A 17,476-nucleotide genomic window follows, 5' to 3' on the forward strand; every position below is an offset into this window, starting at 1 on the left:
AAATGTTCAACATCTTTAGTCATAAGGGAAATGCAAATCAAAACAACCCTGAGATTTCACCTCACACCAGTGAGAATGGCTAAGATCAAAAACTCAGGGGACAACAGATGCTGGCGAGGATGTGGAGAAAGAGGAACACTCCTCCATTGTTGGTGGGATTGCATACTGGTACAACCATTCTGGAAATCAGTCTGGAGGATCCTCAGAAAATTGGACATTGAACTGCCTGAGGATCCAGCTATACCTCTCTTGGGCATATACCCAAAAGATGCCCCAACATATAAAAAAGACACGTGCTCCACTATGTTCATTGCAGCCTTATTTATAATAGCCAGAAGCTGGAAAGAACCCAGATGCCCTTCAACAGAGGAATGGATACAGAAAATGTGGTACATCTACACAATGGAATATTACTCAGCTATCAAAAACAACGACTTTATGAAATTCGTAGGCAAATGGTTGGAACTGGAAAACATCATCCTGAGTGAGGTAACCCAATCACAGAAAGACATACATGGTATGCACTCATTGATAAGTGGCTATTAGCCCAAATGCTTGAATTACCCTAGATGCCTAGAACAAATGAAACTCAAGACGGATGATCAAAATGTGAATGCTTCACTCCTTCTTTAAAAGGGGAACAAGAATACCCTTGGCAGGGAAGAGAGAGGCAAAGATTAAAACAGAGACTGAAGGAACACCCATTCAGAGCCTGCCCCACATGTGGCCCATACGTATACAGCCACCCAATTAGACAAGATGGATGAAGCAAAGAAGTGCAGACCGACAGGAGCCGGATGTAGATCGCTCCTGAGAGACACAGCCAGAATACAGCAAATACAGAGGCGAATGCCAGCAGCAAACCACTGAACTGAGAATAGGACCCCCGTTGAAGGAATCAGAGAAAGAACTGGAAGAACTTGAAGGGGCTCGAGACCCCATATGTACAACAATGCCAAGCAACCAGAGCTTCCAGGGACTAAGCCACTACCTAAAGACTACACATGGACTGACCCTGGACTCTGACCCCATAGGTAGCAATGAGTATCCTAGTAAGAGCAGCAGTGGAAGGGGAAGCCCTGGGTCCTGCTAAGACTGAACCCCCAGTGAACTAGACTGGTGGGGGGAGGGCGGCAATGGGGGGAGGGTTGGGAGGGGAACACCCATAAGGAAGGGGAGGGGGGGAGGGGGGGAGGGGGATGTTTGCCCGGATACCGGGAAAGGGAATAACACTCGAAATGTATATAAGAAATACTCAAGTTAATAAAAAAATAAAATAAAATGTAAAAAAAAAAAGAAGAAGATCAAAGAAGGCAGTGAGGGAAAATTGATCAAAGAACAGTATATATGAATGAATGGTTAAAGAATAAACTTGAATTTGAAAAAGTTAATAAAGAGGAATCAAGACTATTATTAAAGAATTTCATGACCTTTAAAAAAAAAAGAATGGTTTTTATAAAAACAAACAAAGAAAGAAATGCTACCAAGGATGTGAAGGATAAGCAAGCCTTCCACACTGTTAATAGGTGTAAACCCGACCTGATACCACAGAAATCAGCACGGAGGTTTCTCTAAAGACTAAAAGTAGATACCACCTGATACTGCTGTGTCATTCATGGGTTTATGCCCCAAAGCAGTAAACACTAGAGATACCTGCATACCCATAAATATTATGCTATTGCTGTGTGCGTGTGTGCTTGTCCATGTACGCATGCATGTCTGTATTATTTAACCATAAAGAAGAATGAAATACTATTTCAAGAAAGTGGATAAATTAGAGAATATCATAATTAAGTGAAACAAGCAGAAATACAAAAATCACTTCTTTGTATTCAATGTAAAGACTCAAAACCAAACAAACCAACAAAACAAAACAAAAAACCCAGAGAAACAAAAACAGGAAGAGGAGCTGAAAGTGGAGGAGGAACTTTAGAAACTGCGTAGGGCCTGGAAGAGGAAGGGGAAAGGGCAGATTAGCGAACGACATGGTTAGTAAATGCTACATGCACGGGCAGAAATAGTAAAGTGAGTCTCACTCGTGTGTGCCACTAGTCTGTTAGTACTTATAATAAAACTATTTTCTAATAGTGAACATAATTTACCAAAATACATAAGTAAATGAATTGGCTTCCAGGAGATTTTATTATTTTGACCATGCTCACCTCACACCTAAGGGCGGAAAGACGTCACTTGTTCTGGGCTTTTGGGTGGTCTACCTGTATATAAATCTGCCCTTTTTTTCTCCATTGCTAGCTAACGATTTAGCTTACACATCTCCTTAGTTATTATTTCTTGTAACATATTTCCTTGTTTCTGGCTTTGCCTGCTCTCCAGAGACCTTTAAGAGTAGACATACTGTTTTTCGTTTGATTCATTTGGTTGGTTTTAGGTTTTTGATTTTTTAAGATTGCCCGTGTGTCAGTGCTTGCTCACCATCAATAAAAAACTGCTGTGTAACACTGAATCCTACAAAACCAGCCCTTATCAGAAGCTGATGTGAGCAGCTCAGTCCCAGGAGATGGTGGCTGGAGGTAGAGTTCCCAGACGTACCCATTTGTGAGCACTGTGTCAGTGACACCTCACAGAATTTGTGTCAAACGGGTCCCTTCTGAGGGAGTGATGTTCTGCTGACCCTGCTCTGTGAACGTCCATCCCTCCAGGAGGACTTCTTGCTCTCCTGGGTGACAGAGCTCCCCTTACGAAATTTTGCAGCAGAATCAACTGACTTGCTTGCTTGCATTTTGATAGAGAAAAAAGGCCGACCCTATTCCAGAGTAGACATTTTTAGTATGAATGTATATATTAATATATGTTATTTCTGCCATTAAGAGAATGTTTTGAGGTAAAACAAAATGTAGAGAAATATTTAAAGCATTTACATTTTATAAGCCAGGTCGAGAAAGAGAGTATGGCCCACTGAGACTTCTGGGCAGTCTCCATATCTGTTTAGTTTTGTCCTAGGAGAGGGTATTGGTTAGTGAGAGTGGATGACTGCTTTGCTGTGATAAAACACCATGACCAAACAAACTTGGAGAGGAAAGGGTTAATCCAGAATGAGATTTTTAGATATGTGCCTCCAGTATTTTAGGGACTTAGATATTATTAGTACCCAGAAAGAATTAGTACCTAGGAAGTGTGGGTTAAGTTTGCATGGTTATATATTCGTTGGGAGATCTAATGCCTACAGACAGTGACTCACAGAAACTCTGGGATATGTCACTCTCCAGCATTTCTATAGCAGCACACACATTTCTCCAGGGTTTTCTGTTTTGGCGGATGTTAAAATGATGCCAATACTCAGGTAATATTTAGAAATTTCCTAGGTTGTTGTCTAAGTTTCTTTTCCTGTTTGTGACAAAATATTCTGACCAAAGCAACTCAAAGGAGAAAGGGTTGATTCTTGCTCATAGTTCTCTGGTACAGTCAGAGAGGACAAGGCAGCAGGAGCTTGAAGCAACTGTCCACAGTAAGTCAACAATGAGGTACAGAGAGCAATGAATGCTAGCCTCGCCATTACACAGGATCCTGGCCTAGGGAATGGTACTGCCCACAGTTAAGATGGTGTTTCCTACCTTAATTAACTTAATCAAGATAATCTCTTACAGGCATGACCAGTCCCATCTCCCAGGTGATCCCAGATTCTGTCTAGTTGACAATTAACACTGACCATCACAATATTGATTATGTGTTTTTAGGTTGTGTTCTGAATTGTGTTTGAAATCAATTCATGTACCAATATGAGGTCCTATATTAATTTAGCTGAAATTTTAGATCTATAGAGTCTGAACTTTCTCTAACACTTTCATGACTTTTGACCCTCCCTTGATTTTACTACTAGTCCTTGTTTACTAAAAATTCTTTTAAGAGATACATGACATGAATTTACCATAAGGATTACTTTTATTTAGATATATTTATATGTTGAGAATTTCATATGTGTACATACAACATATATTTTTCTTCTTTTTAAAAAATTAAAATTAAAATGAACTCAGCAGAATTTTTATGGGATTTATGCTTCATTTAAGCATTTATGATAAGAATCATTTTTAAATTAATCATTCAGTAGAATTAAAAATAATCATATTGTTGCATAGCCATCCCCACAGCCATCTTATTCCCGATCTTGTAAAGTTTACCAAGCAATAACTCCTAATTCACTTTCCACTCACCCCCTAACTACCCACACTTTCCTGACTGTCTTTGTGGTTTTGACTAGTTAAGTGGTTTCATACAGTATTTGTCTTTTTGTGATTGGCTTGTTTCTCTTAGCACACCGTCTCCAAGGTTCATTCACCTTGTGTCAAAAGCTTCTTCCCATTTAAGCCTGAATAATATTCTATTGTATGTATTTATTACATTTTGTTTATCCATTCATCAGATGATGGATAAGCCCTTGGTCGCTTCCATGTTTTGGCTGTTGTGAACACTGCTGCCATTGAACCTTTGGGTACATGGCTTTCTCTTTCTGAGGATGTTTTCATTCCTTTTTGGCTCTGTATCCAAAAGGGAATTTTTTTCTTGGATCCTTTCTGGCTGCCGATTCTATTTTTAGCTTCTTTCAGAACTGCCACACTGTTTCCTACAGGGCTGTGTTGCTTCATACTTCTGTTAATATGAAGGTTCTAACATTTCTACACCCTCATGCTTTTGTTTGCTTGCTTGTTTGTTGAGGAGATAGTCTCTTCTAGCTTTGATGAGAGTTTCCCTAGTGGTCGCTGATGTTTGATAGCTTTGTGGATTCATCAGCCGTTTGTATATCTTCTTTGGAAAAAAAATATATATTTTAGTTCTTTGCTCATTTTTCGAATTGGGTTGTTTGTGGTTTTGTTTCTGTGTCTTGAAGTTTCTGTATATTCTATTTGTTGATCCTTTTTTCATAGGCATGATTTATTGATATTTCTGTCCCACCCCTGCCATTTACTGTTTTACTGTGATGATACTAGATTTTTTTTTTATATTGGACAAACAGTTTAAGTTTTTGTGAAGCCCAGTTTGTCTATTTTTTTTCTTTATAAGTCCCTGAAGAATATGCAATTTGACTCAAGTGACTGCTTCATAGTCTGAGCTCAGGGCAATGTTCTTCCTGCACACTGCGCTTATGCCATAATAGAAACTTTGCTGCGTTTAGATAGGATACATCTCGCCACATTTTAACAAAGTTTGTTAAGTGAGAGGTATTTCCTCCCTTAAAGCATCCTTTGGGAAACTTGACTGAAACGTACTGAGGTTTCATCTGAGCTCATTGGCTTTCCAGCTTGTTTCCCTTATGATTCAGTTGAGAAGCAACAGAGCTTAGAAGCTGCAGCTGTTCCTGGGGTGGGACGGGGGTGGGGTAAAGGATGAGCACCTGTTGACACACTTTTTGCCAGAATACCTAGGACAATGCCAAATCTAAAGGAGCCAGTATTCCCCTTCTCCCCTTAAACCGTCAGCTAGCATATTCCTGTTTCCTATAGAGATGACTAGTTGTTTTCTTTAAAACTTTCACATTATAAACACGAGCTATTTCTGTTGCTCTTGATTACCTCCTGGAGGATGTAAGTAAGCTCCTATTGCTGAAGTCACCGTACACTTTAGACACAGGATTCTGGGGATCCGACCTGGATCAACCCTGAAAATCTTCTTCCTGTAGTCCATCTTTCACAGTACCAGAACCACCACGTACGCCTCTAAGGAAGGGAAGCAGTCAATAATGCTACCCAGCTATGACATCTATGAACCCCAACAAGAACCAGAATGGCACAATACTCCAAAGGGTACAACAGTGGCACTCACATCTTGGTAGTAACCTTCAGATATTTAACTGAATATGAGACCTGCTCAACAAGAGGAAAAGCATGCCTGGTCCTAGAAACCTACCGGACTATCTCAGGCTAATGAAATAGTGACTCCTGCAGAAGAACCTACGACTGTCACTTTACTCAACCAGCATTGTCCGTTTATCCTTATAACCATAGATCAGTAGTATACTTCACTTTCAAGAAAGGAACCACTGTGCAACAAATGGAGACCATAACAGGAAAGGACAACTGATACAATTGCAGACCATGAGTGGCTGTATAGGGCCCATCCCCAACTGAGAGATGTACAGTGTAACTCCTGTGCCTGAGTCTCAGGGATCACAGCAGAAGAGGAAACAGAAAGGTCGTCGGAGCTAGAACAGGAAGGTCGCTGTGAGCGTGCGTCTCCCAGAAATGTCAGAGAGGCTACACTCATGACTTCTCATCAACAGGGCTGCTTAAGCAAGACATAAATAAGACAGTATTAGTAGACCTGTTAACAAGGAAGGGGGAGGGCTCAGGGGCCCCAACTCTAGAGGAAAAACTGCAGGTGACAAAGGAATTCTGAGACCAGGAGAAATAGTCTTCCCCAGGGAAGAACTCCAAACTGCTTGTCTAATACCAAGTGGTCAGTCCTGAAAACATATATTTACAAGTAGTATTCTATGGAATGTTTAGATTGCACCTATATATTCACACATGTGTGTGTGTGCGCACGCGCACACACGCACACACACACACACACACACACACACACACACACACACACACACACACCACAACTACAATTAAAAGAGGTAGTCAATTTGAGAATGAGTAAGGCAGAATACACAGGAAGAATAGAAGAGAGGAAAGGGAAGGGGAAATGGTGTAATTGTATTTCAATTTCAAAAAACTATACAATTTTCACATTGAAGGGGGAAAACTATAGTCTTCCAGTTACCTGTGTTTTATTATACGTTAAAAGAGCAAAGTAAAGCCCTTACCACGTAGAACCAGCTTATTAGAGGTCACTCCCAAATTCTTTTCTAAAAACCGAAGCAGTGGACTGTTAGAAATATCCTGCATCACCCATTTTCCTGGCAGGAAAAGTAGCATTTTTTTATTTTTTATTTTTATTTTTTATTTTTTGCTGAAGAAACCGAAAGGACCTCCAGGAGGCTCATCAGAGCCTGAGTCACACAGAACGTTTGGCAATGTCAGGATCACAGCAGTGTGAGATAAACAGAAGCCATGGCAAGCACACTTTGTCTGAGAGTCTTTTGTAGCTGCTGTAAGTGACTAAGTGGAACAAAAGTAGCTGTGTCACATGATGGATATGTCATTGTGGTACATGAGTCAAGAAGATACAGGCAGGTTATTGAGAAGGCTCTGCTGTTTCCGAGAGCCGCGTCGGTTATGAGAAACTACTGCCTGCCAGGGAACGACATGAAAAATTAAAATGTCGAGTGCACAGTCATCTTCCATGCCACCAAGCTGCTGCTGGGTGTCAGCGAGTCGCTCCCCCGTGCGGGGCGTGACTGCAGGCTTGGCTGGGTCTCGGAGCGAGTGAGCAGCTCAGATTGTGACCTCTTGTGGAAACGGCAGCTTCTTCTTTCTCTCTGCGGCTCGGCTTGGGTGGTGGGAAGTGGTGAGAGCAGATGGCTGGACGGACTGTGCTTTCAGACCATAGCGTGCTGATGGCGTAGGTGAGAGACGACGACGAGTCGGCCTTTGAATAACATCCAGCATGCTGTCCTTTATGTTCCTGACAGTTAGAGAAGCCCTAAATTCAAAATATAAATCTCTTTGTTGCCTTTGATGAATGGAAGAGCTGCCAAAGTGTCTGGTGGAATTCAAACTTAGTCTTCCTAAGGTTGATATAAGATCTACTGGACTCTTTGTGGAGGCTTGAAGCCTTTAGCTCCTAATAAGAAGTCCTGTTGTAGCTATGTGTTTTTATTAAACAATGGAATCATTTATTTATTAGGAAAGAAGAATCTAGGAGGAGAATTTATGCTGAATTAGTCCATGGCTTATGGTTTGATATCTCCCAATATAAACATAAATCCTCGAGCTCCTACTGTTTACCCAGTACTTAAAATGTGTGTGGTGTTTTCCTCTGAAGGTCTATTGTATCAGATCCTTATTGCTCTGGATATTTTTCAAAACACCAATTCATTTTGGAGCAAAGTCTGATTCAATCAGACCTTAACTTTAGACTTAATGCTTGCTCAGGTTGAAATGCTCGGCTGTGTCAGGAACTTGATAGATTTAGAGCAGTAGTACTGTAGGATGTTTGGAGCAGTCTCTGCCCTGCTGAAACTGCTCTGGGAGAGTAGGCATAGTTGCAGGCTGCGGAAATGGTTTCTGCAATAAGGAACACAGGGAGGGGACTCCTGCTCAGGGAGACCTTTGGAGCTGGGGGGCAACTTCGTCGCTAGGTTTCAGGTGGACATTAGAGGCATCTTATGTCTGAGAGGCTGCAGTGAAGGAATATTGTGAATAGGAAAATGGGTTTGGAAATCCCAGTCCTTCTGAGAATCCTTCAGCCTCACAGTCCTCTCTTTCTGAGAGAAAGCGTAGTAGTTATTCAAGGTGTTCTCACACCGCAGCATGAGCAGCAGAAGGCAAATTAATATCAATGGAGAGATTTGGCTCAATTCATTATTTGATTTTGTAGCCTGATTCACTTGTCTTCTAAAATAAAAGTTATCCTCTCTACAACGTATGTACGCGTTAGGACGAACACTGAAATAGCTTAGATTCACTGATCACTCCCTTGCCTGTGTCTCTCACCGTTGCAACAAGCTAAACTGTAGGAGGCAGCTCTCTCTCTCTCTCTCTCTCTCTCTCTCTCTCTCTCACACACACACACACACACACACACACACACACACACACCCTGCCTCTCTCCTCCACTTTTTTCTTTCTTTTTTCCTTTATTTCTTACATGTTTCAGTTGAAAATACCTTTTCAGACACTAGAGCCCAACGGTGGTGTCTTCTCTCTCATCCCCTCCCAGATCCTCCCCACCCATGCAAACTCCACTCTGTCTTTCACCCTCTCTTTGGAAAACAAACAGGCAAATAAAACAAACCACAATGAAAAGTAAAAATTAAAAAGAAAAGAAAAAGCAGAAGAAACACACACACACACAAACCCATAAAAACACAAAATCAGAAACCATGATATATAAACAAAAGACCAATCAGTTAAAAAAAAGCCCAAACAGTGCAATTTGAAACAAAAAGAAAATGGTCAAAAGTGCCCTTGAGTTTGTTCTGCGTTGGCATTTACTGATGGGCCAGGGGCTGCCCTTAAGTGTGCTTTGTACACCCAGTGAGACTCCCTTGGGCTAAGTGGTGGTCAATTAGAAATGTCTTCTTGATTAGACAGTTCTTAAAGTTCTTTCTAAAATATTATTTTAGTGAAATGAATGCAGCGATATTACTAAACTGGGTCAAAGTGAACATTTTGTATTTAAAGGTATAGTCCTTCCTTGTCTGGGCAGCATAGTGGAGCTGACCCTGGTGGAAGGCGTGAGGATGAGCCACCCAGAGGGTGTGAACATGGGAGAGCTGGTCTGGCTACTCATCTCTCCTGAGGTGATTTGGGCTTAGGGATGCTGCCCTCCACCCTGTCACCCCTGGTCCTGGGGTCATGAGTGCTGGTGAACTGGCTCTGTGCCTGGCCAGCTGCAGGCCCTGCCATGGGAAACACAGTAGAGCTAGGCCCTGGGGCCCAGGTGAGCTGGCCCTGAGGTGAGGGTGGGAGAGTTGACTCTGCCTCCTGGCAGCGGCAGAATTGGGTGGACAAGCCTGAACAGCGCTGGAGCGCTCACCCCCAGTGGTGCAATAAGGTGGTCAGCAGACTGACCAGCTCAGCTCACACCCAAGCCTGATCCAAGGCTTTGAGTTGGCCTACCCCAGAATCTGCATCATCAGTGAACTTGGAGCTTGTGAAAGGGCTGGCCCTGCTGTTCCAAAGCTGAAGGATCTCCATTGACACAGGGCAACAACAGGATAACTGGGAGGAGTCCCCATGAGGATCCAAGATTGATGCTGTCACAGAAGCCAGAGGCCTCAGACCAGACCAGTGACTCATCACAATTACTATTTGACTGACTTATTTACTTACTTCAAAGCCCTTCCACTCCCCTCCCCTCTACCTACCTTCCTTCCTTCCTTCCTTCCTTCTGTCTTCCTTCCTTCCTTCCTGTCTGTCTGTCTGTCTTCTCTTTCTTTTGCTCTGTTAAAGACATAATGTTTACACAACCTTATGGAGTACACTATGGTAATGTAGTGCATGTGTATAATGTGTAGTAAGTATGACAGGCATTCCTGTCTCCTGGTTAATCATTTTCTATGGTGAACCTCATATTCTACTCCTCATTTTAAAAATCTATCACAGATCATTGTAACCGCTAGGCACTCTACTGTGCTGAAGACCCAGAAGGAATTTCTCCATTCTGTGTTTCAGTGTACATTACGAGATTTCATTCTGTCTCCATTCCCCTCTGAACTGCATAGTGTCCAGTGGCCACTCTCCCCATCTATGTGTTCCTGCAAATGAGGGAGAACCTGTAGAATTTTGCCTTCCCTTGCCTGGCAATGACCTCCAGTTCCATCCATGTGCGTGTCAATGACAGAATGCCATTCTTTTCCTTGGCTGAATAATATCTCATTGTTTATGTATATATACCACGCAAACTTTATCTACTCATTTATTGAAAGGCATCCGTATTTCCGTATTTCAGTGGTTGTGAATTGGGTTTAAATAAACAGGAGTGCAAGTCTGTGTTTGAGGTGCTTCACCTCTCTTTTGATGTTGTACCCAGGGCATTCACCAGGTTACAGAACAGAGAGTCTGATTTTCAGCGGCAGAGGCATTGCTTCTGTTTCCCATGTGGCCGACTCTACATTGCCCCAACAGTCTATAAGGGTTCTTCGCTCTCTATACTCCTGCCAAATCGTGTTAGCTTTCGCCATTCTACTGGAGTGAGGCTACCCCAGGGCCCTGATTCACATTTCCCTGATGCCTGGTTCGATCACTCACTTAGTTGTGCATGTACTAACCATTTATATGCCTCTTTTTGAGAAGCACTCACGTAGTCCTTAATAGACAGGACTTTTTCTTAAGAAAAATAGTTTCTCTTTTTTTAATTTTCATGTTAAGAAATCCAAATATTGGGAGATGACCCGTTCAGTAAACATGCCACGCAAACTTCATGCATCCAGACCCCTCTCATTCACATAAAACGCTGGGCACAGCAGCTGTACCTGTAACCTCAGCACTGGGGAGCTAGACGCAGAGGGACCCTCGGGGCATGCTGGCAGTCTAGGGATCTTCTCACATGGCTGTACTCTAACAGACCTTGTTTCAAAACATAAGGTGGAAAGTAATTGAGGGAAACACCCAACATTAACCCCTGGCCTTCATGCGTATGTACACACATGTCCCTACACAGACAAGAACAAATATGGACACACACACACACACACCCACCCACACACACACACACACACACACACGTACCCCAAATGCTGCCAACTTTGGAAGCACCCCTGAGCTTCAAGGTCCACTGTCTTAGGGCTTCAGAGTAGAGGCACTCCAGGTGAGCCCTAACCCTTAGATTCCAGGGCTGGTTGACCTGTGCACCAGGCTCCATTCACAGTCCTTCCCCATGGAGTTAGGGGATCCCTCCTAGGAGCTTGGATGAAGACCAAACCTCTGTTGGGCAATATTATCTCCTCCAGCACCACCCTCTGTCTATCTGCAGTGACGTCTAGGTCCACCAGTTCCGAAATCTGTGATAGAAAAGTCAGGCTGCCTCTGTGCTCCCTGAGTTACTGGCTTTGAATTTAGCTCTTGTAAGTTACGAAAGCCATTTATTACTTGTTTATCTAATTCGTAGCTTTCAAAACATTGATTTTCCTCTTGTTTTATGGTGTTTGTCGGGAGAGTCCCCCTTTTTTTGGGTGGTGATTGTAGGCATTTAGTAGGGAGCAAAGTTAGGTAGCTGTATTCAGTGGGCTGTCTACCTAGACATTTCCTTAGTAACCTCTTTATAAAAACTTCTTAGTGTCTGGAAATGTGCAGTGAGTTACCAAACACTGCTTTAATACTAATGACTAATGGATTTTGGAATTCTGTGTGCTCAAAGCCTTAGAGTAGTCTTTTGTGGTTCATCTATCTCCCTTCTTACTTTGCATGTTGAGGTGACGGAGGAAATGCACACGAAGACTCGTCAGGAGTTAAGAACATGGAGACAGAGAGGATCTTTTAACCTCGGTGTTTCCATCTTGACAACATTTGATTTAATATGTATTACTGTAAAATTAATTTGAAAGAAATTTTAGAACAAGAAAAAGAGTCAAATAATTATATAAAATGGTATTTAGAAATTTTCCACTTCAAATCTGTGACTGTGAACCAGCGCTAACGGGGAACTAAAAATGGAGACTTCTTTTTATATTTAATGGAGCAGGTAGGACAGAGCACAAAGTCCCCTGATCACTCTGATGTAAAGTCAGTCTCCTCCCTCCTTCCCTCCCTCTCTCCTTCCCTCCCTCTCTCCTTTTTCCCTCCTCTCTTTCTCTTTTTTTTTCTTTTCTTTTTTTTCCGGAGCTGGGGACCGAACCCAGGGCCTTGCGCTTGCTAGGCAAGTGCTGTACCACTGAGCCAAATCCCCAACCCCTCTTTCTCTTTTACTACGGGAAGTTTTAAGGTTATATTCTGTGTTGAAGGCTTGTCTAGGAAAAGGAGTTTTGAATCTCTTAATTTTTATTTTTCATTTTCTTGATTAAAAAAAAGCTTCCACGTGTTGCTTATTTTCTCATTTTCTCTGCTTTCTCTTTTTAAGCCATCTTTTCAGTTTCTGCACCCCCGTGAGATTCACTCTGAACCTCATGTGTAGAGCGTTCAAAGCCATCGGAATGTGGCTGAGGTTTCTCCTGGGCCCTATTTCCAGGCCACACTGAATTCTCAGTTCTCTCAATGGTTATCTCCTGACTTTTCTTACTTCATGATACAGGGGTGTTTTTGTTAACCCTCTTCCCATGCCTATAATCCCATCAATGTCCTTCTGAATCAAACTCAGTTTATCTCAAATATCATTTTTCCAGCAAATGGTGCTTTTTCACATGTGTCTGTCCAGTGACTAATGCCATTCTTTTGGAGGCCTAATATAATAAGGCTTTTAGTTTGCATGTGTGCATTTGACTATTTCTTCCTATGTAGTAGATAGAAGTGCCGGGGGTAGGAGAGACAGAGATTGTCCCTATGAAATTATAATTCTTGAGCTCAGTGCAAGGTGCCGTATAAACATAAGACGCTTCAACACACAGGTGCTTCTCAGTCACGTCAGCTGAGTTGAAATGAATCTTAGTTCATCTTGTTCACATTAATATCAGTGACTAAGTAAAACTTGTATTTTACTTTGTATTTTCTAGACAAGTTATGTATGTGGTCCTGTTGGTAGCCCTGGCCAGATGGACACTCAATATGTATACCACAGCTCTGCCTGTCGCTATGGCTGCCTTTTGCAAATCCAGTCTTTCTCAAGACATTTTCTCAAGCAAGAGAAAGGTGGCTGCCTACCACTTAAAGGTGGGCAGGAACGAAAGTGATGAGCATCCATCTAATCATGGCCCACGCACACACGTACGCACTAACGATTGTGCGTGCTCTGTGACTGACTGCCTCAAGCAGCCAAGTGACTCTCCCGGACGGGACTTATTCCTGGAAGAAAGAAAACACCGGCAGATATGATAACTGGCCTGGTCGGGTTGGCTATCCATTCTTCAGAAAATCTGGGAGGAGGGGCTGAGGAAGGAACGTGACTTATGAAGTGCAGTCTTGCTGACGGAAGATGCCATGTTAGGGGGAAGCGAGTTAGAGGCGTGGCTGAGGGAAAACCCATAATTCCACACAGGCTCTGAGTGAGGGGCGGGTGTAATGGGTCACGTGCCCGGGGGAGGACATTAAAACACGGAAAGGGGAAAGCGCCATTGACTCCTTTAAATTGTGGTGGTCTGTCCCAGCCTGCTTGTCAACATGTCCCCTTCCCAGGTGCACTTGATGTTCTCTTTACCCTGAGATGGTCCATCAGTGCAGGAAGGCTAGAACAGTGTCACTCCCAGGAGTCCCAGGAAACATGGGGTCGGTGGGTGAGAAGGCACAGGAAGAGGTGCAGGTCATGGCTCTGGCGTTTTCGTCTGGAGCCGGAGCTACAGTCTCTTCTTTCCCTCAGTTCAATGTGTTCTTCCGGCTCGCCGGCAGCTCTTAGACTTAAAATTGTTCAGTTTCCTAGCTGTGGTCCCCATAAGATTGAGGAAGGCAGGTAGGCAAGCAGGCCGCCTGACTTAAAGCCAAGGGATGAATTAGATCCCATCTAGGTAGGCGGGGCATTTAAGCTGCTTATCAACACGCTCTTGGGCTTTCTCTGCAGAGACCAGTTCTGCTCTCCTGGGCTCAGGTATGGGGTGGACTTCTTGAGTTCCTTTGTTTTTCCTTACTGCAGTCAAATCAAGGGACAGAATTTGAAATAGTCTAGAAGACGTGTTTTTCCTTTCTAAACGTCGGTATGAATGGGCTCTGTGACGAGTGGTTATCAGAATAGAAAAGAAGGAAATGAAAGGGAAGAGGGGGAAAAAGGACAGTTTGTTAGGTCAGAATTGACAGAATCATGCCTAACACAATCGCCTCTACCTCTGTTTTGTAAAATGTGACACGCAGCACACAGATCTGTGAATGTGGCTAAAATTAGTCCCATCGAAAGCAAGCAAAGCGTGGAAGTCTGTATCCAAACTTATGGGTGATTCACGTGATAGCGAGACTGCCACACATCATGGGATACATACATGAGAGAAACAGTTTCTGGAGGAAAGAGCGAACCCACAAGCCCACTTAGTCAGACAGTGTTCACAGCTAGCATACCACATACTTTATCTGGCCCCGGGCATGTGGGGAGTGTCATCCTGATTCTTCCGAGAGCCAGCAGTGGCTGGCTGTGTTCTGTCCACAGAGCACTCATTTCCTTAGGCGTCCTTGTTTTGGCAACTGTCTCCTTTGCCCAGTCACTGCCTGTTTACAAAAGGCCTGCCTGGGACTGCAGTCTGTAACATAAACAATGGCTTCCAAATAGGGACTGGGTAGCAGCCCTGGCTTCAGAGTTAGGTCCCCAAAAAGCATTGAAGCTGTGCACAGTACTGCCAGCTTGGAGCAGCAGACACTGGCCCTTATCGTGTGTGCTACGAGCAGAAAGTCAGGATGGGGCGAGGAGGAGGAGCCAGAGGCTTAATCCTGAAGGGACTTTAGGAACCGAGCATTTACAGTGAGTACAGTTGGTAGGTCCCCATTTTTCTGGTTCTTATTTAAGAGAGGGAAATTACAGGAGAAAGGGGAGATGGGTAATCTGAGGGCTGGACAGCTAGAACTTTTGCTTTTTGATTTTCCCTAAGAAGGCTGCCCTCATCTAAACATACACAAATGCATCCTGGGAACCTCAGGCATCAACTCATAGTTTTTGGACTGCTAGAGAGACACCAGTACCAGCCCTTATTAAGCAATCCGTGGTACATTTTCTTCTGTCTCCACGGATAGTAAGTAGGATAGTAAGTAAGGTAGGAAAAACTCTCGCTCAAATTAATAAGGACAGATTCAAGATTGTCACTTTTTTCGGCCTTTGTGCTTCATATATTGCCTCTCCTTTAGTTGCTGGAAAGGAGAGGATTTGATGGATGCTATTTTTAACAGGAGCCGGGATAAAAGGAGGTATTATCTCTAATGCTGGGAAGGTGACCAGACACAAACATTTGATGATGGGAGGGAGGGAGGGAGATGCCCTTGGGTTTCAAAGGCTGATTGATCGCTCTTCTGTCTTCCTGGAGTCAGTTGCAACTCGGTGGGTACCTGTATGATCTTGGCCTGATGCTCTCACTTGCTCTGTCGTAACCTGCTGTCTAGTGGCATTTTCTTTTCTAACATCTCTGTGACTAGAAGGCCTCTTTCCCTTTATGAAGAGACTCACAAAGGCAAAGTGTAGAACTTGCAGCTACTATTAGCAATTAAGTGGAGTAATTAATGTGTTTTAAAAGCAAGACTGACTAACCAGAATAAGGGCAGGAAGCTCCCCACAAAGACCATCGCCATAGTGCCTGCATGTTGAAGCTGTTTCCTTGAATTATGTAAGTTCATCTTTTACATCGGATATGGTTTTTTGTGAAAACTAGGGAGCAGAGCCGTCGACGCTGCTGTGTTGCGATGTGAACTGTCAGAATCGAAAGTCCAGTGTTCATATTAATTGCTTCTCATAGACGGTGTGATGTGATCCACTTGCACCACATCCCACACTTGCTAAGCATATGACCCATGCATTCACTTCTCAGTGGCAGAAGTATACGTGAAGGAAAGTATACAACAGAAACTCAAGTGTGAGCTCAGTAAAACACCGCTTGTCTATGTCCCTTGCTTGAAGTTGAACATTTGTCACAGAGAAATCTTGAAGTTTGCCTTTCAGGGCTTCTGAACGCTCTCCAGAGTAATGCCCATGCAGCCCTCCCCAGACAGTGTTCTGTTTAGTTTTCCTATTGTTTTGTGCTCGACACATAAAACCATGTCTTTGTCATTAGTCCTGAGGGGAAGATTCCTAGAGAGGAGTCCTTGTCATGTTTGTTCCTCTGGGAAAAATTATCAAAGCTAACTATGCTTTAAAAATTATTTTTCTTAGTAATAATTTTTTTCCTATGAACTGGAACAAGTCAGTTGATTGTGTTTGTGTGCTTCAGTATAATGGAGAGCCACCATGAGGTAGTTACAGCCTAATCGCTATGAAATCCCTGGATTGCTAACTGTAAGCACTCTCACATTCCTCTGCCCAGATAAGATCTCATCTGGTTCGGTCCCTTCATTCTGCAGCGAAGGACACTAAGTCTGAGCAACATTGAGTGGTCGCCCTGTGCTTACTTGTGTGTAGCCCGATGACATTTGTGGAAATGTGGGCTAAGACAATTCTGTGATCTGGGTGAGCTGATTCGTTGATATACCTCTAGTTAAGGTGGGATTTATATCACTTGGTTTAGGAATCTGACAAAGTTGCCTGTCAGTGTCACTCATTAGTTATACAGGGTCTGGGCAAGTAGGTGACGATCTGAGGCAGTTGAGTGCACACCAGCCGGACTCTTGGTTGACCTTTGGCACAGTCGAGTATTTGAGACAATCATTGTTACATCAGTGTGTTCTCCATTTGTAACCAGTTCTACGTCCTTGAACAAGAAGGCTTTATTAACCTTTGTTATCAGATTTCTCTTCAGAGAGTGAGACGATATTTGTCCCTTAGAAAGCATCAAACTGATTAATAATTTAGATGTATTCAGGGAAGTCCGAGTCAGCACCTGTGGAACACTGGGGTGTGGCTTCTGGGGTAGCTCACACTTCCTGGGATTGACTGCCTTCCATGAAATTTTGTTATATTTGAGATTTTTTTATTAGCTAAGGCTAGTATCAGTATCATTTAATAAATTAAACACAAGATGGCTACAAACATAGGTGCATTTCTTCCTCCTGCTTCCCGAGGCAGGCACCGAAGCAGTCGGCCAACTTCATGAGATGCAGAGCTTTACCTTTTGCCAATAACCTTGCTTCAGAAAATTCATCGACGAACTTTACCTAACTCAAAACTCAGATGTTGAAAAATTAGGAAAGGGAAGCTA

The 17,476-nt window shown here is 43.1% G+C and overlaps 1 protein-coding gene across 6 annotated transcripts in view; it reads left to right on the forward strand.

The window, feature by feature from the left end:
- Positions 1-17,476, forward strand: part of Akap6 (A-kinase anchoring protein 6) — a 440,592-nt gene that overhangs the window by 82,569 nt on the left and 340,547 nt on the right. For 2 of the 6 annotated variants that reach the window (XM_087554580.1, XM_087554583.1), the window contains exon 1: positions 7,146-7,471. The gene's annotated coding sequence lies outside the window, so the exon portion shown is untranslated. 6 annotated transcript variants of the gene reach the window in all.

The sequence above is a fragment of the Rattus norvegicus genome, chromosome 6 (genome assembly GCF_021556685.1).
Source record: "Rattus norvegicus strain SHRSP/BbbUtx chromosome 6, alternate assembly SHRSP_T2T, whole genome shotgun sequence".
Taxonomy (NCBI): Eukaryota; Metazoa; Chordata; class Mammalia; order Rodentia; family Muridae; genus Rattus; species Rattus norvegicus.